General features: G+C 46.4%; 1 protein-coding gene across 2 annotated transcripts in view; it reads right to left on the reverse strand.

The window, feature by feature from the left end:
- ADAMTS10 (ADAM metallopeptidase with thrombospondin type 1 motif 10) overlaps positions 1–21,251 on the reverse strand; it is a 337,007-nt gene that overhangs the window by 199,625 nt on the left and 116,131 nt on the right. For both annotated transcript variants that reach the window (XM_073686287.1, XM_073686289.1), the window contains one exon: positions 21,084–21,150. The gene's annotated coding sequence lies outside the window, so the exon portion shown is untranslated. The remainder of the gene's footprint in view (positions 1–21,083; positions 21,151–21,251) is intronic.

Raw genomic sequence — 21,251 nt, forward strand, 5'->3', positions numbered from 1 at the left:
GTCATTACAAACAGAGTGATCTATTTCAAGTGTTTATTTCTGTTAATGTTGATGATCTTGGTCCTGTTTTCCTCCTCTCTTCTTGCGATGCCATCTTCCTTATGTGCTTTGTGTGGATGACGCATCCTATGTCATCCACACAGTTCCTCTGGCCTTTCTAGGAGCATGCGCACTGCAGTACTTTGCTCTGTCCATGTCAGGGCAGAGAAGTACACCTGCGCAATAGCGCAATGCTGGGGAACACTGTGTGGATGACATAGGATGCATCAGCCACAAGATGCAAAGTAGGAGGACGGCATCGCAAGCAGAGAGGAGGCACCGGACCAAGACCAGCGACGTCCATCGGAGCTGACTGCCCCGCAGGTGAGTATAATAAATGGTGTTTTTCTTGTCTTGCAGGCTGGATTAGTACAGATAAGGAGAATTTGCGGATAATCTGCGCTGCTGGTTTCCCATATAATAGATCCAGTATTTGCGTTTTTTTCTTTACTCATTCGATGTGTTTCAAAGTACTACAGACTTCTTCTTGTCCTGATGAAGAAGTCTGTAGTACTTCGAAATGCATCGATTGAATGAAGAGAAAAATGCAAATACTTTCTGTCTGGACCTGGATCTATTATATGGGAAACCAGCAGCGCAGATTATATTGCAAATTCTCCTCATCTGTAATTTCCCGGTCTGATGACCCGTTAGACCTGCAGCCGCTGGATTTTAGTCATGGAAATGTTGTGTATACACAACTTAATCAGCTTAGCATAACCTTATTTAACCCCTTTACCCCCGAGGGTGGTTTGCACGTTAATGACCAGGCCAATTTTTACAATTCTGACCACTGTCACTTTATGAGGTAATTACTCTGCAACGCTTCAACGGATCCCCCTGATTCTGAGATTGTTTTTTTGTGACATATTGTACTTCATGATTGTGGTAAAATTTCTTCGATATCACTTGTGTTTATTTGTGAAAAAAGCAGAAATTTGGCAAAAATTTAGCAATTTTCAAAATTTGAATTTTTATGCCCTTAAATCAGAGCGATATGTCACACAAAATAGTTAATAAATAACATTTCCCACATGTTTACTTTACATTAGTACAATTTTGGAACCAAATTTTTTTTTTGTTAGGGAGCTATAAGGGTTAAAAGTTGACCAGCGATTTCTCATTTTCCCAACAAAATTTACAAAACCATTTTTTTAGGGACCACATCACATTTGAAGTCACTTTGAGAGGTCTTTATGACAGAAAATACCCAAAAGTGACACCATTCTAAAAACTGCACCCCTCAGGCTGTGTTCACACGATGCGTATTTCATGCGTTTCCGCGGCGTTTTTGCAGTTGCGTAAACGCCGCGGAAACGCATGAAAAACGCATGGTAGAAGGGAAGCAATGTTCCCCAATGGAAATCCGCATGTGCTGTGCCCATGATGCGGATTTTTCCGCAGCGTTAACGCTGCGGTCAAAAATCCGCAGCATGTCAATTAATTTTGCGGAAACGCGGCGATTTCGCCGCCATTGACTTGCATTAGAACGCGCCAATTCCGCAAGACAGCATCTGTACTTGCGTAATTGGTGCGTTCTAATGTGCGGATGGTACCCGGGTGTGGAGGAGAGGAGAGTCTCATCCACACCCAGGTACCATTAAAAAAGCTGTAAAAAGAAGAATAAAATAAAAAATAATGTATTCTTACCTTCTGTCGGCCCGCACAGCGCTCCCGCTTGGTTCCCGGCACTTTGCAGTGAGTTGTAGGACCTGCGGTGACGTCAGAGTCATGTGACGGGTCACGTGACGCTGACGTCGGCAGGTCTTTCAATTCAAAGTTGCCGGCAGCCGGGAGAACAGATTGAGCAGGACAGCGCGGGCCATCGGAGGTAAGTATATACACGCTCTCGGTTCACACTGTATAAATCCATGCTGTTTGCATGGATTTATATAGTGTGACCTAGTTATCAAGCACTTTCCAGGTGATGCTAACATCGCCTGGAAAGCGCTTGTCAATCTGCATGCGGAAACGCATGTGAATCTGCATGTGGATCCGCATGTATTCTGCAGGAAAAACGCATGCACAATCTGCATGCGTTTTTTCTGCCAGGGAGATGCAGAAATGATGCAGAAATTTTCTGCTTCATTTCTGCATCGTGTGCACATACCCTCAAGGTGCTCAAAACCACATTCAAGAACTTTATTAACCCTTCAGGTGCTTCACAGGAATTTTTGGAATGTGGAAGAAAAAAATGAACATTTATCTTTTTTCACAAAAATGTTACTTTAGAGACAATTTTTTTATTCTCGCAGGGGTAACAAGAAAAAATGGACCCCAAAATTTGTTGTGCAATTTCCCCTGGGCACGCATATGTGGGGAAAAACCACTGTTTGGGCGCACGGCAGGGCTCGGAAGGGAAGGAGAGCCATTTGACTTTTTGTAAAATTTGCTTGAATAATTAGCGGACGCCATGTTGCATTTGGAGAGCCCCTGTGTGCCTAAACATTGGAGCTCCCCCACAAGTGACCCCATTTTGGAAACTAGACCCCCCAAGGCACCTATCTAGATGCATAGTGAGCACTTGGAACCCCCAGGTGCTTCACAAATTGATTCGTAAAAATGAAAAAGTGGAAAAAAAAACACTTTTTTATTTTTACGGATTAATTTGTGAAGCACCTGGGGGTTCCAAGTGCTCACTATGCATCTAGATAGGTGCCTTGGGGGGTCTAGTTTCCAAAATGGGGTCACTTGTGGGGGAGCTCCAATGTTTAGGCACACAGGGGCTCTCCAAACGCGACATGGTTCCAATTTGTTAGCGAACACCATGTCGCATTTGGAGAGCCCCTGTGTGCCTAAACATTGGGGCTCCCCCACAAGTGACCCCATTTTGGAAACTAGACCCCTCAGGGAACTTATCTAAATGTGTGGTGAGCACTTTGAACCCTCAAGTGTTTTGCAAAGGTTTATGACGTAGAGCCGTGAAAAAAAAAATTATTTTTTTCCACAAAAACGCTCTTTTAGCCACAATATTTTTATTTTCACGAGGGTACTAGGAGATATTGGACCCCGAAAGTTGTTGTGCAATTTCTCCTGAGTACGCTGATACCCCATGTGTTGGAGAAAACTACTGTTTGGGCGCATGTCAGGGCTCGGAAGGGAAGGAGTGACGCTTTGGAATGCAGACTTTAATGGAATGGTCTGCGGGCGTCATATCACGTTCTCAGAGCCCCTGATGTGCCTAAACAGTGGAAATGCCCAACAAGTGCCCCCTTTTTGGAACGGATATCTGATTTGTCAATTTTATAATGTAGTGTTATACGCCAGTTGTGTAGGACAATCTGACAAACACTACACAACTGAAGTATGACAACCTGACGAACACTACGTCAGCTGTGTAGTGTTCGTCAGGTTGTCATACGTCAGAAATTAATTCAATAGTCGATGGAAGTATGGTACCTTTTGAAGCAGTCTTTCATGCAGAGGCCAGGTTTGTCGGGGCAGGTGTCACATTGGTAAATGGTGTCCTTGCGTATTCCCCTTCGGTAACACACTCGGCACTTCTTTTGTGACTTACCTTTTTTTCCGCTGTGAGGGATCTACCCCGGGAAATGCTGGCCCGGTACAATTCGAGGTCCTTCAGTTCCAGAAGTAGTGGGGCCCGCTCCGCCACCACTGCCAAATATCAGGGCCTTGATAACTGTCTCCTGAAAGTGAAGATACGACGCAGAAGTCTGGCCAGCACATTTTGACAGAAGGAAAGCGTTGTGCATTGCCATCTGAACAATGTGCACGGCCAGCTTCTTATACCATACCTTGGCCTTTCTCAAAGCACTGTACGGCTGGAGGACTTGATCGGAGAGATCAACTCCCCCCATGTACTTGTTGTACCCCACTACACAGTCTGGTTTGGCTACCTGTGTAGTGGAACCTCTTACAGTGCTGAGGGTGCTGCCATCACCATGTATGGTGGTCAAGAGAAGGACATCCCTCTTGTCCTTGTACTTGACCACCAACAGGTGGTCGCTACATTGGGCTCTGCTCTCACCCCTTCTGAGCAGCTGCCCAATTAGCGTCTTTGGGAGGTCTTTCTGATTTTTGTGGACAGTACCACAAGCTGCGGTATGTCGCGCAGAGAGGGACTTTAAGAGCGGGATACTTGTATAAAAGTTATCCACGTACAGGTGATAACCTTTATCCAGCAGTGGGTGCAGCAAGTCCCACACAATTTTCCCACTCACTCCCAGAACAGGGGGGCATTCAGGGGGTTCAATCCGGGAGTCCTTCCCTTCATAAACTCTAAACTTGTGAGTGTACCCTGAGGTACTCTCACAAAGTTTATACAGCTTCATCCCATACCTGGACCTTTTACTGGGCAGGTACTGCCGGAATCCAAGCCGCCCCTTAAAAGAAATTAAGGACTCATCCACGCAGATGTTCCTTTGGGGCACGTACACTTCACCAAACTTGTTGTTGAAGTGCTCGATGACCGGCCGAACTTTGAAAAGACGATCAAAGTTCGGGTCATCGCGTGCAGGACACCTTGCATTATCTTGGTAATGCAAGAACTTGTGGATGGCCTCAAAACGTGTCCGGGTCATGACCATTAGGAACACTGGAGTGTTATACAAAACGTCAACACTCCAGTATTGCCGAACCTCTGTCTTTTTCAGGATCCCCATATGAAGGACCAGGCCCCAAAACTTCATCATTTCTTCTGCATCTACAGGAGACCAGTTAGAAAATGATGAAGAGGGGTTTTGTTCCAAAAATTGATGAGCATACAAATTAGTTTGGCCCACCATGAGGTTTATAAAATCCTCAGAGAAAAAGACTTTGAAAGAGTCTATTTCTGTGAGGCCGGTGGTGTCAAACTTGATTCCTGATTCCGCCACGAAATCAGGAATCAGTGGCTCAAAATTTTCAGGGGGCAAGGTCCATACGGGATCAGTAGAGGGGGGCGCTGGAACATTTTCTCTCCAGCGACGACTGCGGGGCGATCCAGCAGCACCTGAGGAGGAAGAGGAGGAAGAAGAGGAGGACGATGAGGCGTCGTAAAAGTAAAGAAATGTGGGATCCTCGCCCTCGCTGTCAGTCTCAGTGTCGGAGGCAACAATAGCGTATGCCTCCTCCGCTGAATAGCGAGTTTGGGATGAGCCGGCCATTTTTTTTTCTCGTGTATGTGGTGCGTGTGTGTCAGTACTTTATTTAGAGTGTGTCTGTGTCAGTGTGCTTGGTGTGAACTTTTTTTTTCTGAAAAAAAAAGAAAAAAAATTAACTACCGTAGGTGGTGCAAACAGCGAGCACGAGTGCGGATCGGTGAACTATGTCACCAATCAACTCTCGGCAGCTGCTGGGTGTGTGCGCGGATGTGGTGCAAAGGTGGGGGGGAGAATTGACAAGGAGAAGAAAAACTCCTGAAAAGCAGCGAGCACGGACGTTGATCAGTGACGTAGACACTGCTCAGCGCTCGGCCGCTGCAGGACGCACGAAAAAAAAAAAAAAAACTGGGGGGGAGGAGGATTGGGGGTAAAAGGAGGGGGGAGAGAAGGAGGGGGGGAGAGGGGTGGATGAGGGGAGAACAAAGTCTTCTCTGTTCTTCTTTCAGCAGGATCAGCAGCAGGTTCTGGAAGAGGCTCTGGAGCAGGATCCGCAGCAGCAGGATAAGGAGCTGGAGACCCAGGACCCTGGAGACAGCAGCAGGACGCCGGAGCAGGAGATCCAGGACCATGGAGACTGCAGCAGGACGCCGGAGCAGGAGATCCAGGACCCTGGAGACCGCAGCAGGATGCCGGAGCAGCAGCAGCGACTGGAGCAGGTAGGAGAAAGTTCTTGTAGTGTAACAGAAGATTCTGTGGCACTAAAAGGCCCAGCACAGCGCAGATCAGACGTGACCGCTCTGTGGAAAACCTCACCAAGTGTGAGGATCTGCAGGGCGGTCACAGGGGGGTGACAGGGTGGTGACAGGCAGGTCACCTCCCGGCCATTTACTCTGATTGGTGCGATCGATGATGACATCGATCGCACCAATCAGAGATGGCTGGGGCCTGGGCACGCACCACAGGGGGTCACAGGGAGGTGATAGGCAGGTCACAAGCCGGTCACCGCCCTGTCACCTGTGTTCAGGTACTCTGATTGGAGCGATCGATGTCATCATCGATCGCTCCAATCAGAGCTGGCTGGGGGCTGGCTGGGGGATATATGACATCACAGGGGGTCATGGGGAGGTGACAGGCAGGTCACAAGCCGGTCACCGCCCCGTGACCACCCTGTTACTGCGCGGTCCCGCTGTGATTGGTGCAATCGATTTGGCTCTTAGGAGCACCGATCCTAGGCTGCACATCACTGTTTCCGGCAACCTGATTGCCGGAAACAGTGAGAAATGCTGTGACTGGCTGTTCAGAATTGAACAGCCAATCACAGCGATCGTGGGTGCGAAGGGGCGGCGACACCCCCCGAGATGCCGGTGCCATCTACCCTAAGGTAAGATGGCACCGGAATTTTAATGCTATCACAGCGACTTCGGTCGCGGTGCCGCATTAAAGATAGGGCGTATAAATACGTGTCTGGTCCATAAGGCCCAGGGCACAGATACGTATTAATACGCCCTATGTCGTAAAGGGGTTAAACACTTTTATCTCCCTTGGATAAAACCATATTGCGCCTTTTTTTCTCCTCCTAGCTTTTTCCAGGCTGGATTAGTGGCATATACACAGTATATTAGAATGCTGTATATCATGGCTGAAAGGTGCTGGCCATATCTCATATGGGACAAACCTGGTGGCAGGTTCATACAGGATTTTTTTATTTATTATGTCTTGTTTCTATAGCACCATTATATTCTGCAGTGCTTTATACATCATCATCGCTGTCCCCATTGGGGCTCACAATCTAAATTCCCTATCAGTATGTCTTTGGAGAGTGAAGTGAAACCCAGTCAAACAAGGGAGGAACATACAGACTCCCTGCAGATGTTGTCCTTGGTGGGATTTGAATCCAGGACCCCAGCGCTGCAAGCTGCAGCGCTAACCACTAAGCCACCGTGCTGACCCATTATCTCTTGTGGTATATAAATACATAGGATTTTAATGCATTGATGCCTGTTTTAGACATGATTGTGACTTGGCTTGATAATCAAATACTTAGCAGGCCTGGGGTTCCTTTGCTAGGTCTATGGCTGCTGCAGGAAAACACCGATTTTGGTTATTAGCCATGGCATTCGAAGGGTTTAAATGAACAGAGTCTTTATTGGTTTCCACTCAGCACCTGATGTCTAAGTCTAGTGTGTCACCCAGGGGGAATATAGGGGACTCGGTACCCGGGCCTTTTACCTTGTTTAGGAGGTCACGGCAGTCGGCTCCCGGGCCCGTACTCTGGGTCTCTCTTTAAAAAGGGGTTTTAGTGTACAGTTTGTCTCGTGACGCCACCTGTGGTTTCAGTAGACCTGGGCACACTTTCAAGTGGTCTCTTGAGACTGTTCCGATTGTCTTACCTCCATCCTTACTAATCAGGCAGGTTTTACTGTTGTCAAATCTGGAGTTTAGCACAGTGTAGGGCTCTCTTTCCCACTGGTCATCGAGCTTGTGACCTCTTCTTTTCCGCTTTAGCACTATCTCTCCAGGTGCCAAGGGTTCTGCTGGTGCATCTTTGTTATACTGCTCTTCCTGTCTTTCCCTCACCTTGTTTAGACTGTCTTCGACACAGGCCTGTACCTTCCTGTACTGCTCTTGCCGACTTGTGTCCCAATCTTCAGTGGACGTATCTGCAGCAGGTTCTACCACTCCGAGTTCCAGGTCCATGGGCAATTTTCCAGGTCTTGCTCTCATGAGGTACGCTGGGGTACAATTTGTAGAACTCACGGATATGTGGTTATACAGGTCCACTAGGTCAGGTAGCTTTTCTGGCCACTGGTTCCTTTCTTCCAAGGGTAGGGTTTTCAACAGGTCTATAATGATGTTGCTCATTTTCTCGCACATACCGTTGGTCTGCGGATGATATGGCGTAGTCCGGATCTTCTTGCATCCATACAGGTGGCAGAATTCCTTGAATAGCTCAGCTTCGAAAGCAGGGCCTTGATCTGTGAGCACCTTTTCCGGATATCCATGGGGTCTGCAGAAGTAGGCTTGGAATGTTCTTGCCGCAGTTTCCGCTGTCAGGTCCTTGACAGGGGCTACCACCAGGAACCGGGAATAGTGATCCACCATGGTCAGGGCATAGGAAAAGCCTGATCTGCTGGGTGACAGTTTGACGTGATCCAGAGTGACAATCTCTAGGGGTTGGGTTGTTTTGATGGACTGCAAGGGTGCTTTCTGGCTGCCGTAGTCTCTCTTTCTGAGGCTACAGGGCCCACAATTCCGGCACCACCTTTCTATGGAGCTCCGCATTCCAACCCAATAGAACCGGTCCTTCAGCAAGGTTTCCAGCTTCTTCCAGCCAAAGTGACCTGCTTGATCGTGGTAGGCCTCTAACACCATCTGGATATCTGTCCTGGGTACAACAATCTGCCACACAATTTCATGGGTCTTGGGGTTTACATACCTTCTGCACAGCTTCTCTCTGTAGATGAACAGCCAGCTTCTCTCATTCCACAGGTGTTTGGCTTGTGGAGGAGCATCCTTCTCTAGGTGAGAACCTTCTTGGGTTATCAGTCTTTTGATGAGGCTGCCAACTGGGTCACTGTCCTGGGTCTCCTTCCAGCTGTGATGAGGTAGAGCGTTCGGCGTCCTACCATGACATCTTCTGGAGGCGTGCTGATCGTGGACCATTCCATTTCTGTGGAAAGCAGGTAGTTCAATTTCTTTCAGTGATAGCCCAGACCAAGGCCAGGAACTCCAGCTAGAAGGAACTGTAATTCTCCGGGTTCCTCTCAGTAGGGTGAAGCTTCCTACTGGCATACACAATTACCTTTTCTCAGCCATTTTTCTTCTGGGACAACACAGCTCCCAGTCCCTCGTTGCTGGCGTCGGTGTACAACAGGAAAGGCTGGCTGTATTCAGGGTAATCCAGGATTTCTTCACCAGTTAGGACTTCCTTCATTACTGCAAAGGATTCAGCCTGCTCTTTGCCCCACTGGAACGGTGGACTTTTTCCTCTTTTTGACTGTCCTACCAGGAGATCTTCTAGAGGTGCTGCCTTTTTGGTATAGTCCTTTATGAACCTCCTGTAGTACCCGACCAGCCCCAGGAATTGCCGTACTTCTTTGATGTTTCTTGGTTCAGGCCACTTCTGGATGGCAGTGACCTTTTCTGGGTCTAGTGCTACTCCCTCTGAGCTGACTACGTGTCCCAGGTACTGAACCTTCTGTTTGAGCAAATGGCACTTAGAAGGTTTTAGTTTCATCCCATACCGGGACAATGCCTCAAATACCTCCGCCAGGTGCTTTAGATGGTCTTCATACGTCCTCGAGTACACAATAACGTCATCCAGGTACAGCAGCACTGTCTCAAAGTTCCGGTGTCCCAGGCAACACTCCATCAACCTCTGGAGCGTTCCGGGTGCGTTGCAGAGTCCAAACGGCATGCTGTTGAATTCGCACAGTCCCATCGGGGTGGTGAAGGCTGTCTTCTCCTGATCTTCCTCAGCAACAGAGAGTTGCCAGTACCCGCTAGTGAGATCCAATGTAGAGAAGTAATTGGCAGATTTTAGTGCAGCCAGGGATTCCTCTATACGGGGCAAAGGGTATGCATCCTTATGTGTTATTCGATTAATTTGTCTATAATCTACACACATCCTCATGCTACCGTCCTTCTTTCTGACCAGGATCAGGGGAGCTGCCCTGGGGCTACAGCTATCCCTTACTACCCCTGCCTTTTTCATGTCATGCAACATTTCCTTGGCTTTTTGGTAATGTGCTGGTGGTACGGGTCTGTAATGCTCCTTAATGGGTGGATGATTACCGGTGGGTGTGTGGTGTTTTATCCCTTTAGCCCTTCCAAAATCAAGTGGGTGCTTACTAAACACTTGTTCATATTCCTGAACCACTCTGTAAACACCGTGTTTCTGATGGACAGGGGTGGCGTCAGTCCCAACATGGAGCTGTTGACACCAATCCTCCAGCTGAGCTTCTGAGTCATTGTCCTCTATTGTATCTAGTGGGGTCAAGGATTCCACTGTGTGTATGGCATCATTATTCACAGTATACAATCTGGCAACAGTGGCGTACCTTGGCAATTTTACTTCCTCCTCCCCACAATTTAGGAGACGTACAGGTACCCTCCCATTGCGTACATCAACTACCCCTCTAGCAGTTAGGAGTGTAGGTCTGTGCTCTGAGCTAGTGGGCTCCACTACCGCCTGGTAGTTCCCTTGAGACCTATTGCTTCTCTACACCAAATCAGCCTCTCACTCATTGGGGGAATCACAATGGGTATCGGGTCTGTCACCCGTACATTACCAATCTCACCACCTGTTAGCTTTACCTGTTGCTGGTACAGGAGGGCTCGAATTTCTTTCTGGAGCACCTTCCTCTGCCCTGGTTTGGCAGTGTCAGCAATCTGTTGGAGTAAAAACAACACTTCTCTCAAACAGTTACCAACAATATTTGTACCAAGTATCATATATGGATTGGTATCACCAGGATTAGATTCTATGACAATTAGTCCTTGGTCCTTTAGTTTCTCCCCACCTTCACTGTCACGTCCTTAGCCCCTACTAGGTTAAGAGGAAGGCCGTTAGAGGCATACACAGAGAGGTTCGGAGATGGCGAGTGGAGTTCATCTATGGACCAGTACCTTTTGTAGAGGACATTAGGTATGATGGTTACCTGTGAGCCGGTGTCCAGTAATGCAGGTGTTGCTATGCCGTCCAGCACGATGGACAGGAAAGGCCTTCCTTCTACAAACCGGTCGTACAAGCTTGATGGGCCTGGTTGATTTACTCCTGGGTGTCGGCCCTTGGCCCCAGTGTTTGCCCGTTTAAAGGACAGTCTCGCGCGGTGTGGCCTGCCTTGTGGCAACGGTAGAAGATGAAGTCTCCTGGAGGGCGACGTTGGTCGTTGGTCCTCCCACGGGGTGACGTTGTCCTCCTACGGGGTGGCTTTGTCCTCCTCCTTCTCCTCATCCAGGGGACATCCTCAGGACTGTCGGCGAGTAGGATCCTTCCTTCCGGCTCGGGCTCTGTAGCTGCAGGGTGCTCAGGACAGTGGTCAGGGTTTTACTTAGCTGACGCACTTCAGAGCGCAGGCTGTCCAGCTCGCTAGGGGGCACTGTTTGCTTTGTTTCAAAGTAAGATTAACATCCCGGCACCGTACAAAGTCCATAATCAATAATTCATTGGAATTTTTCAAAATTTATTGCCAACATGGTCAGACAGACTTCAAACCAACGTTTCGGCTCTCAAAGCCTTTATCAAGGTTTATCTGTCCACTTGAGTTGGAGAGGATAAAGTCTGGTAAATCCTGCGTGACATATGTGGATGAATGGCCTGGGCTAGGCGGTGTGTACAGGCTTTGAGAGCTGAAACGTTGGTTTGAAGTCTGTCTGACCATGTTGGCAATAAATTTTGCTGGTGGGGCGGCCGCTCCGGCCTGAGCAGCGCCGGGCGCGAGTTGAGCATCAGGAGCGTTAACCGGTGCTCCGGCGTTTTGCTGGTCGTCGGCCATGGTTGCGCCCCCCTAGTGAACCGTAGCCTACCTCCTTTACTTTAATCGGGTAGGCCGCAGCTCCGCAGACGACGGTCTCCTTGAAGGACCTGACGCTTCCTGGTGCTGCGTCAGAGCGCGAGGCGGGGCTTGAGCTTCGAGCGCTTCCTATGGTCACGCCTCTCTGGTTCCCGCGGTTACGCCCCTCTTCTTCCCGCGCGGCGACGCGGTAATGGCGGCGATGTTCACCACAGTTAAAACACAGTTCAATTACGGCACACAGTACCCGGTGGCAACGGGCACGAAATCCTGTTCGTGACGCCAGGAAAGAGAGCTGTGTCACCCAGGGGGAATATAGGGGACTCAGTACCCGGGCCTTTTACCTTGTTTAGGAGGTCACGGCAGTCGGCTCCTGGGCCCGTACTCTGGGTCTCTCTTCAAAAAGGGGTTTTAGTGTACAGTTTGTCTCGTGACGCCACCTGTGGTTTCTGGTAATGGTTACCGGCGCTGCTGCAGACCTCGGAGGGGTGATGGGATGGCAGATGGGATGTTTCTGCTCCCCACAGGCAGAGCGGGCCCCCGGGTCAGTGTAGGTGCAAATGGTGGTGATGCTGGGGCTTGCAGTGCAGGAGAGATGGTGCAGCAGGAGTAACTGACAGAGCCAGGGGATTCACTTCAGTACCTTTACTGGTGCGGATGTCAGGTACGGTCCAGGGCACTCGGTAGGAAGGGTGCACTTCAGGACTTCTCCCCAGTGAGCGGGTATAAGGCCTCCTGGTCCGTGTCTCCCTCTCTCTAAGCTCCTGGCCAGCCTGCAACTGGGCCTAGCTTCTGTGTCGTGCTAAGTTGACGCGCCCCCTGGGCCGCGTGGGGAACCCGGAACCGGGCCTTTTGTGGGATGCTGGGGGCTGTAATCACCATGGCGATGGCCCGATCCCGTGGCTCAGGGTGGTCAAACCAGTGGCAGTCTATTTATGGGGTTTTTATGGTTTGATGTCCGACTATGCCACCCGTGGATTGCGGTCAGGATGAACCGCCGCTGCAGGGCAGACCACTGAGACTGGTGTTGAGGGTGCAGCAGAGTGTAGTACAACTCCCCACGGGAGGAGTATAGCCTCAGGGCAGTGTAGAGTGAGGATGGTGGTTGTGGTGCGGGGGCGTTCCGGTACTAGTAGTGCTGACGTAGTGAGAAAGCACAGAGACAAGGTGTTGCAGTTCAGGTTCTTTACTCACAGTTCTCATCCAGGTCACTTGTGCACAGATAGGACCGCCTGAGCTGTGCTGCGTCCACCAGGCAGGGGGCTCGATCAACCCCCAGGCAATTCCGGAGTGTGGCACAGGACTCCCTTCTATCCCTTCGTCAGCCGTGCCCCACCAGTGACACTACTTCTGTCCAGCTGCCTCGGGTCTTCTCCTGGGAGGACTGGGTGTCCACTTCCCTGACCCTGTGTGGTGTGCCTTCCTAGTAGGTGTAGTGAGGGGTCGCACCAGTAAATGATCACGACCACCGGTTCTTGGTTAAGGATTAGTCACCTCCACCAGCTTGGGATCCGGTACCCTGTTCTGCCAACCCGTCACCCGTAATCTCCTGGGTCCTTAGGGTTCCTTCTGCCTTCGTGTCTCTGGGACTCTCTTGGTGTTCTGTTCCTTCTTTATTTCCTTTCTGTTCTCCTCTCTTCTCTCAGGCCCCGGCCTCTACTCTAGGCCTGGCCCTGGAGCAGAGCTCCTGCAGAGCCTCTCCTCACAGACTGTTCTTCTTCTCTCAACAACTCCACACTGTTCTAAGATGGTGCCACCTTTTATACCTCCCTCTCTGTGTATGAGCCCAGGTGACTTGCAACCAATGGGCTCCTAGCTATGCCCAGAAACCGTCCCCTCCTGCTCCTACATCACTGGGTTTTCCTCCCCCCTCCCCACTCCAGCCAGGGACATGATCTGTCGTGCCTGCATTACTGTACTAATGGGAGCACCGTTGAGCTGTCCCCCGGAAATGGGGTGTGTGTGATGCATGCAGCTAACTGAGTCCTGGTCCACACACCATCCTTACCCGGGAGTGGGATATCACACCTCTGGTTGAGGTGCAATACCTCTGTAGCGACCGAACCCTCGGGGAGCTACAGTTCATTCACGTGTCGCTTGGTAGTAGGACCTTTTTCTGGCAACCACTATCCCTGGATGCCGGGGTCTTCGTGGTTCCTAGTCCTGTCAAGGGTTTAGCTTCAGGTTGACCAGGGACTTGTAGTCCTCCTGGTATGCCGGTGATCCCTACTGGCTATAAAGGACCCTGTAGGCGTGGACCCGGTGTCCGGTTTGTGTCTTGGGGTGAGCCTATGATGCTCCTCTGCCCCCTCAACTCCTCTCCTCCTTGCCTCCGGCCACACTCGGGGCCCTCAATACAGCAGCAGACGTGCTGCGTCTTCACTGCTCTCAGTGGCAGCACACTCTCTGACTAAACACTGACTGCCTCTGGTGGTATGAGGTGGAAGGGTGGAGGTGTTTGTTTGTAATGAGGGCCTCTTGTGGAGAAGTCCGTCCATGCACCCTTTTGGGTCCTGTGGTACCTGTGAACAGCAGGGTGCCACACTAGCTTATCCACATGTCATGTCTAATGAAGCGCTTGGTTTTGTACCATAGACAATGAATAAAGCAGTAGTCCTTCCCATTCATCTGCTGTATTTTAACTCTTCTGAAGTCTGCATGGCATCTTCATGCCTGTATTGCTCTGAAACTGATTGGTATATATTTCCCATTCATCTACATTTTTTAAGCCATGATGCTTTAAGGTCATTACACTTACTTGACCAAGTTTTATGATCCATGTAGATCTGCTAGTCTGTTTTTTTTTCTGCAGTTTTATTGTCTCCTGTTGTCTTAAGCTAGTTGATTGATTGCTAACGAGTTAAATCTGTGTTAGATCTAAGTTAGATCTAAGCCCATACTTCCCTATATATTGAGACATAGTAAAGGGGCAGCATTTATGCAGGGTGCATTTATGCATATAGCATTTATGCATAGTTTTTTAAAGTCCCATTGGTTTTTAAAGTCCTAGCACAGTTAGACATGGCTGTTGGGCAGGAGACAGGTAAGACATGCAAGACAATTAAACAAACTTGCTGCCAGACCATCTGTTTCGCAAACAGTGTTCACCATTTGTATTTGTACCATTTTATATTCTGGCTGCTACAATCATCCACATAGACTGTTCTCCCACATACTCAGCATACTTCATCCATATTAATCCCTCTCTCCTCTCTTCTCCTATGTACAGCTGTCATGTTCTCTTCACAATGTTATACCGCACAGACCCATTCACTCCCACCATATAACACAAGAAACGATCTCACAAATCACTCAACCATCAAGAGAATGCCAAGAGTGTGCAAAGCAGTCATCAAAGCAAAAGGTGGCTACTTTGAAGAACCTAGAATATAAGACATATTTTCAGTTGTTTCACACTTTTTTGTTAAGTATATAATTCCACATGTGTTAATTCATAGTTTTGATGCCTTCAGTGTGAATGTACAATTTTCATAGTCATGAAAATACAGAAAAATCTTTAAATGAGAAGGTGTGTCCAAACTTTTGGTCTGTACTGTACATATTATTTTATTATACAGTTGTTAACATGTATCCTAAATTGCTTGTCCCTTGTAATGTCTGAGGGTTAAATAACACAGATTCTTCCTCTTATACAATTTTTAACTTTTTGCTTCTGATCTGGTATACCCAATTCTATTTTTTTTTTTACTATTTAAAACAAATATTCTGTTTACCATATTTCATTTAATAAACAGTATGAAACACATGAACAAAGCTAAATATTACAGCCAAATCCCTCCTATTTCATTACTGGGGAGGGAGAAAATGTTAATAGAGGGGGAAAAATACCTTATATTTCTAATAAAACTATATAATTATTCAACACATTCTTGTTGTCAGACATTAGATCCAGGAATCTTATAACTAACAGAATTTTGTTATTTTTTTCTCTATTACTTTAACCCCTTTATGACATAGGGCGTATTAGTACGTATCTGTGCCCTGGGACTTATGGACCAGATACGTATTTATACGCCCTGGCGATTTCGCCAAGCTGTGCGGGCGCGATCGCCGCCGGGTGTCAGCTGATTGTCACAGCTGACACCCGGTACTATGTGCAGGGAGCGTTCCCGCACCGCTCCCGGCACATTAACCCCCACAATGCTGCGATCGAAGTCGATCGCAGTTGATCACAGCATTGCGGTGGCTAAGGGGAGGTGATCGGGATACTCACCTCCTCTTCCGGCCTCCAGCGCTGTCTGCCGTGGCTTCCAGGATGTTGCCTTGACGACCCGATGTCGTCATGACAACATCCGGGTCACCAGACAACAGGAAGATTTTTTGGACATGCGCAGTGCTTCTCCAAACTATCTTCTCCCTGTCCAGCGCTGACAGCCTGCATGGCACAGGGATGGTGCTCCATTCCTGTGCCATGCAGGCGATCAGAGAAAAAAAAGTGAAAGTCCCATAGTGGGACAAAGTAAAAAAGTAAAAAAACTGCCATAAAGTGAAAAAATAAATTAAAAAAAATTGTAAAAATATTTTAAAAAAATAAATAAAAAATAATCCACCAAAAATAAAAATATAATGTACCCATCAATAAATATTATTATAAAAAAAAACAATAAAAGTACACATATTTGGTATCGCCGCATCCGGAACGACCTGACCTATAAAACTGTCCCACTAGTTAACCCCTTCAGTGAACACGGTAAAAAATAAAAATAAAAAACGAAGCAAAAAACAATGTTTTATCACCATACTGCCAAACAAAAAATGGAATAACACACGATCAAAAAGACAAATATAAATAAAAATGGTACCGCTGAAAACGTCATCTCGTCCTGCAAAAAACAAGCCACCATACAGCTCCATCAGCCAAAAAATAAAAAAGTTATAGCTCTCAGAATAAAGCGATGCTAAAAAATATTTTTTTCTATAAAATTGCTTTTATTATGTAAAAGTGCAAAACATAGAAAAACCATATAAATGTGGTACTGCTGTAAACGTACTGACCCAAAGAATAAAGCTGCCTTATCAATTTTACAACACGCGGAACAGAATAAAAAAAAAAAAAAAAAAACAATTCCTGAATTGTTGGTTTTTGTTTATTCTGCCTCCCAAAAATCGGAATAGAAAGCGATCAAAAAATGTCACGTGCCTGAAAATGGCACCAATAAAAACGTCAACTCATCCCACAAAAAACAAGCTATCACATGACTCTGTTGGCCAAAGTCTGGAAAAATTATAGCTCTCAAAATATGGCGATGCAAAAACTAGATTTTACAAAAAATGCGTCTTTTAGTGTGTGATAGCTGTCAATCTTAAAAACCCCATATGATTCTGGTATCGCTGTAGTCGCACCGACCCGAAGAATAAGGTGGTCTAATCACTTATACCGCACGAGGAACGGCGTAAAAAATAAGCTCTCGGGTTTGGTTTGTGCTAGGGTTAGGGTTGGGCTAGGGTTAGGGCTGGGTTTGGGGTTAGGGTTGTGATGGGGTTGGGATTTTTTTTAAAAGTAAGAAAAAAAGATGACGATATGGCGACTAGTGTTGAGCACAAGTGCTCGCTACTTGAGTTTGCATCGGGTGCTCTGGTATGCATTAAGTATCTTGGGTATTTGAGTGACATGCTCGAGTCTCCGCCCCATATGCTTCGCGGCCAAAAAAACTTTGCGGGGATTGCCTGCCATGCACGAGCGATCCCCGCATGTTTTTTTTTGTGTGTCTACTAACCGTGAAACATGCGGGGCAGGGACTCGAGCATGTCACTCGAGCACACGCAGTACATGGTGCATACCTGAGTACCCGATGCAAACTCAAGTAGCGAGCACTTGCGCTCAAGACTAATGACAACTTATTCAATATGATGACCTAATGTTATCAAATTCTGTGTCGTACCTCTGGGTTCAAAATGTTCACTATACCCCTTAATAAAATCCTTGAGTGGTATAGTTTACAAAATGGGGTCATTTGTGGGGGAGCTCCACTGTTTAGGCATATCAGGGGCTCTCCAAACGCGACATGGTGTCCGCTAACAAATTGAATGGAAAATCGGCTCAAATTGTTAGCGGACGCAATGTTGCGTTTGGAGAGCCCCTGTGTGCCTAAACATTGGAGCTCCCCCACAAGTGACCCCATTTTGGAAACTAGACCACCCAAGGCACCTATCTAGATGCATAGTGAGCACTTGGAAGCCCCAGGTGCATCACAAATTGATTCGTAAAAATGAAAAAGTGGAAAAAAAAATGCTTTTTCATTTTTACAAATCAATTTGTGAAGCACCTAGGGGTTCTAAGTGCTCACTATGCATTTAGATAGGTGCCTTTGTGGGTCTAGTTTCCAAAATGGGGTCACTTGTGGGGGGTTTCCACTGTTTAGGCACATCAGGGGCTCTCCAAACGCAACATGGCGTCTGCTAATTATTCAAGCAAATTTTACAATCAAAAAGTCAAATGGCGCTCCTTCCCTTCCGAGCCCTGCCGTGCGCCCAAACAGTTGTTTTTCCCCACATATGGAGTATACGCGTGCCCAGGGGAAATTGCACAACAAATTTTGGGGTCCATTTTTTCTTGTTACCCCTGCGAAAATAAAAAAAACTTGGGTCTAAAGTGACATTTTTGTGAAAAAAGTTAAATGTTCATTTTTTTCTTCCACATTCCAAAAATTCCTGTGAAGCACCTGAAGGGTTAATAAAGTTCTTGAATGTGGTTTTGAGCACCTTGAGGGGTGCAGTTTTTAAAATGGTGTCACTTTTGGGTATTTTCTGTCATAAAGACCTCTCAAAGTGACTTCAAATGTGATGTGGTCCCTAAAAAAATGGTTTTGTACATTTTGTTGGAAAAATGAGAAATCGCTGGTCAACTTTTAACCCTTATAGCTCCCTAACAAAAAAAAAATTTGGTTCCAAAATTGTGCTGATGTAAAGTAAACATGTGGGAAATGCTATTTATTAAGTATTTTGTGTGACATATCTCTCTGATTTAAGGGCATAAAAATTCAAATTTTGAAAATTGCAAAATTTTCAAAATTTTCGCCAAATTTCCATTTTTTTCACAAATAAATGCAAGTGATATCGAAAATTTTTTACCACAGTCATGAAGTACAATATGTCACGAAAAAACAGTCTCAGAATCAGGGGGATCCGTTGAAGCGTTCCAGAGTAATTACCTCATAAAGTGACAGTGGTCAGAATTGTAAAAATTGGCCTGGTCATTAACGTGCAAACCACCCTCGGGGGTAAAGGGGTTAAAGATGTTGTCTGGATAAAATATTAATTTGTCCAAGGGCCTGGATGTGTAAAAATTACGAAACTCATTACTGCTAATCTACCGACACCCTGGATGAAGCCCAGGCCAATCTATGGTTTACAGTGGTAAGAATAGTGGAGAAATCGCCATTAGATCAGCCGCAGGACCAAGGCAGCCTGCTATTGGATTCAATGGGCTGGTGATTTGAGCATCATGTCAAGAAGATGTTTTTATAGTAATCCTTATTTCTAAACAATTGTGGGTTGTTATGCACCTGTCTCCACACCAGGGCTGTGTTCTCCTCCATTCCCCCACTTCTGCCGCCCTTAACTGTGCTCCACATTGGATTTCACAAATAGCAATGACTCAATATTTATAATTTTAACCTTTATTTTTCAAGGCTTCTACAATTCTTGACATGATAGATATTAACTTCTTAGCCAAATCTTGCATTTTGAATCCTGATTCAAATAATTAAGCAGGCACTGCCAAAAATTATGTCTGACAGAGCACAAAGTGATTCCGCTTGCTTCATTAAAGTCAATGGACCCATTGGCGATTACACCCAAATCTCGTTTTTCGGCATTTCAGACGTAAACCTCGATGGAGCCACTGGCATGTGGCTAAAATGTGATTAACCCCACTTATTGGCACCCCTGTCACATGATCGCGGGGCGCCGATGGGTTGGCATGACGACTGGAGATCTGTGGAAGACCCCCATGCTTGTCGTTGCCGCTTCCTGCCATTGCAGTGCACACTGCTCACCCACAGCATTAGCATATATGTTCTGTCTTGTGCAATCTGTTGTACTGATGACAGTCACACGATCGAAACGTCTTCACTTTTTGGATTGCCTGCACTTTAAATAAATATATTCAAAATATTCTCCAATCTACTACAAGTGGCAAGTTTTTTTCAATAGTTTACAAGGGATAGGATCCTTCTTGTAGACCATATATTGGAATGCCGTGGTACTACTTTACTGAAGTTTTAGCATTAAGTGAACAAAGTAAAAAAAAATAAAAATTGTGGAATTGCACTTTTTTGCAATTTCACCGCACCTGGAATTTTTTTCCCGTTTTCCGATACACGATATGGTTTAGTTCAAAAGTACAACTTGTCCCGCCAAAAAACAAGCCCTCATAGGACCATATTGACAGAAAAATAAAAAAGTTATGGCTCTGGGAAGAAGGGGAGCAAAAAACGAAAGGGCAAAAGCAGAAAATCCCAGGGTTGTGAAGAAGTTAAGTTACTCTCTGCTGTTTGAAGTTATCTGTTTTATGGTCTATTATGAAAATGCAGCTGATACTATAACATAGGATACATTTTAAGGATCATACTAAAGGACTAGTTACAAACAATTAGGTTTGCTAGACTTTGAAGGCAGAAAGGAGTGTATTGGGAGGAGAAGAGAAAAAGAGAACATAGAACAAGAGAGTAGAAATTAGGAACAGATGTGAGTGGTAGGGAGGAAAAGTGGAGCGTGGGAAAGAATGAAAAAGGGAAAAGAAAGCAAGCAATGACACCGAATTGTGAAAAACAGACAAAACAGACACTTAAATGTAACAAACAATTGTAGGTTTTGTGTTACAGTAAGACTGTTTCCCGCTAACTGATGCTATTCACACTATCACTTTGAAGGATTATAAAAAGTCTCTTATTGATATCATGAAGCAGTTAAAAAAGTTAGAGTATTAAAGGGGTTTTCCCTTACTTGCTTATAGATGGCCTATCTGATCGGTGGTGGCATGACGTCCGGCACCCCTACCGATCAACTGTTACTGGCAACGGCCGAAATTTCGCAGATGCTGCCAGAACACAACAGCTTCATCATTTCTATTGTGGTTGCGGCGGGGTACTGCATACAGATCCATCCCCTATTCAAATAATAGTTTTGTCGGAGCTGCTGTGTTCCTGCCATCGCCGATAGCAGGTGATCGGCGAGGGTGTTGGGAGTTGCACCCCCACCAATCAGGTATTGATGGCCTTTCCAAAGGATCGACCAACAATAAAAAAGTGGTAGTCAACCTCTTAATATCATGACTTGAGCACTTTTTAAATTAAAGCAGTTGGTATTTCATTAAATAGTAACCATTTAATAAAGCTAGTCTGGTGTATTATGTCCCTTTAATAAAATTCTAAATGTTGTTCAAGTGTTTTTTTACAGACTGCTTATATTACTGACATATCCGCCAACCAGTGAAAACCAGTGAAAAGTGTAGGAGGCCTCTTACCTTCCCAGCTTGTGCTCTTCTCCACATGCAGCAGTTCAGTTACTGTATATTGTAGATAGTGGTAATTCTGTAATGAAATAATATCCATTTGTTTTTTCACACCTTTTACATATGTCAGAAATGATAAGATACATAGTAGGAACACGGATATTAGATGCAGTCACAAAT

The sequence above is a fragment of the Phyllobates terribilis genome, unplaced genomic scaffold (genome assembly GCF_046119375.1).
Source record: "Phyllobates terribilis strain yellow unplaced genomic scaffold, ASM4611937v1 Scaffold_1__5_contigs__length_1240528914, whole genome shotgun sequence".
Classification (NCBI taxonomy): Eukaryota; Metazoa; Chordata; class Amphibia; order Anura; family Dendrobatidae; genus Phyllobates; species Phyllobates terribilis.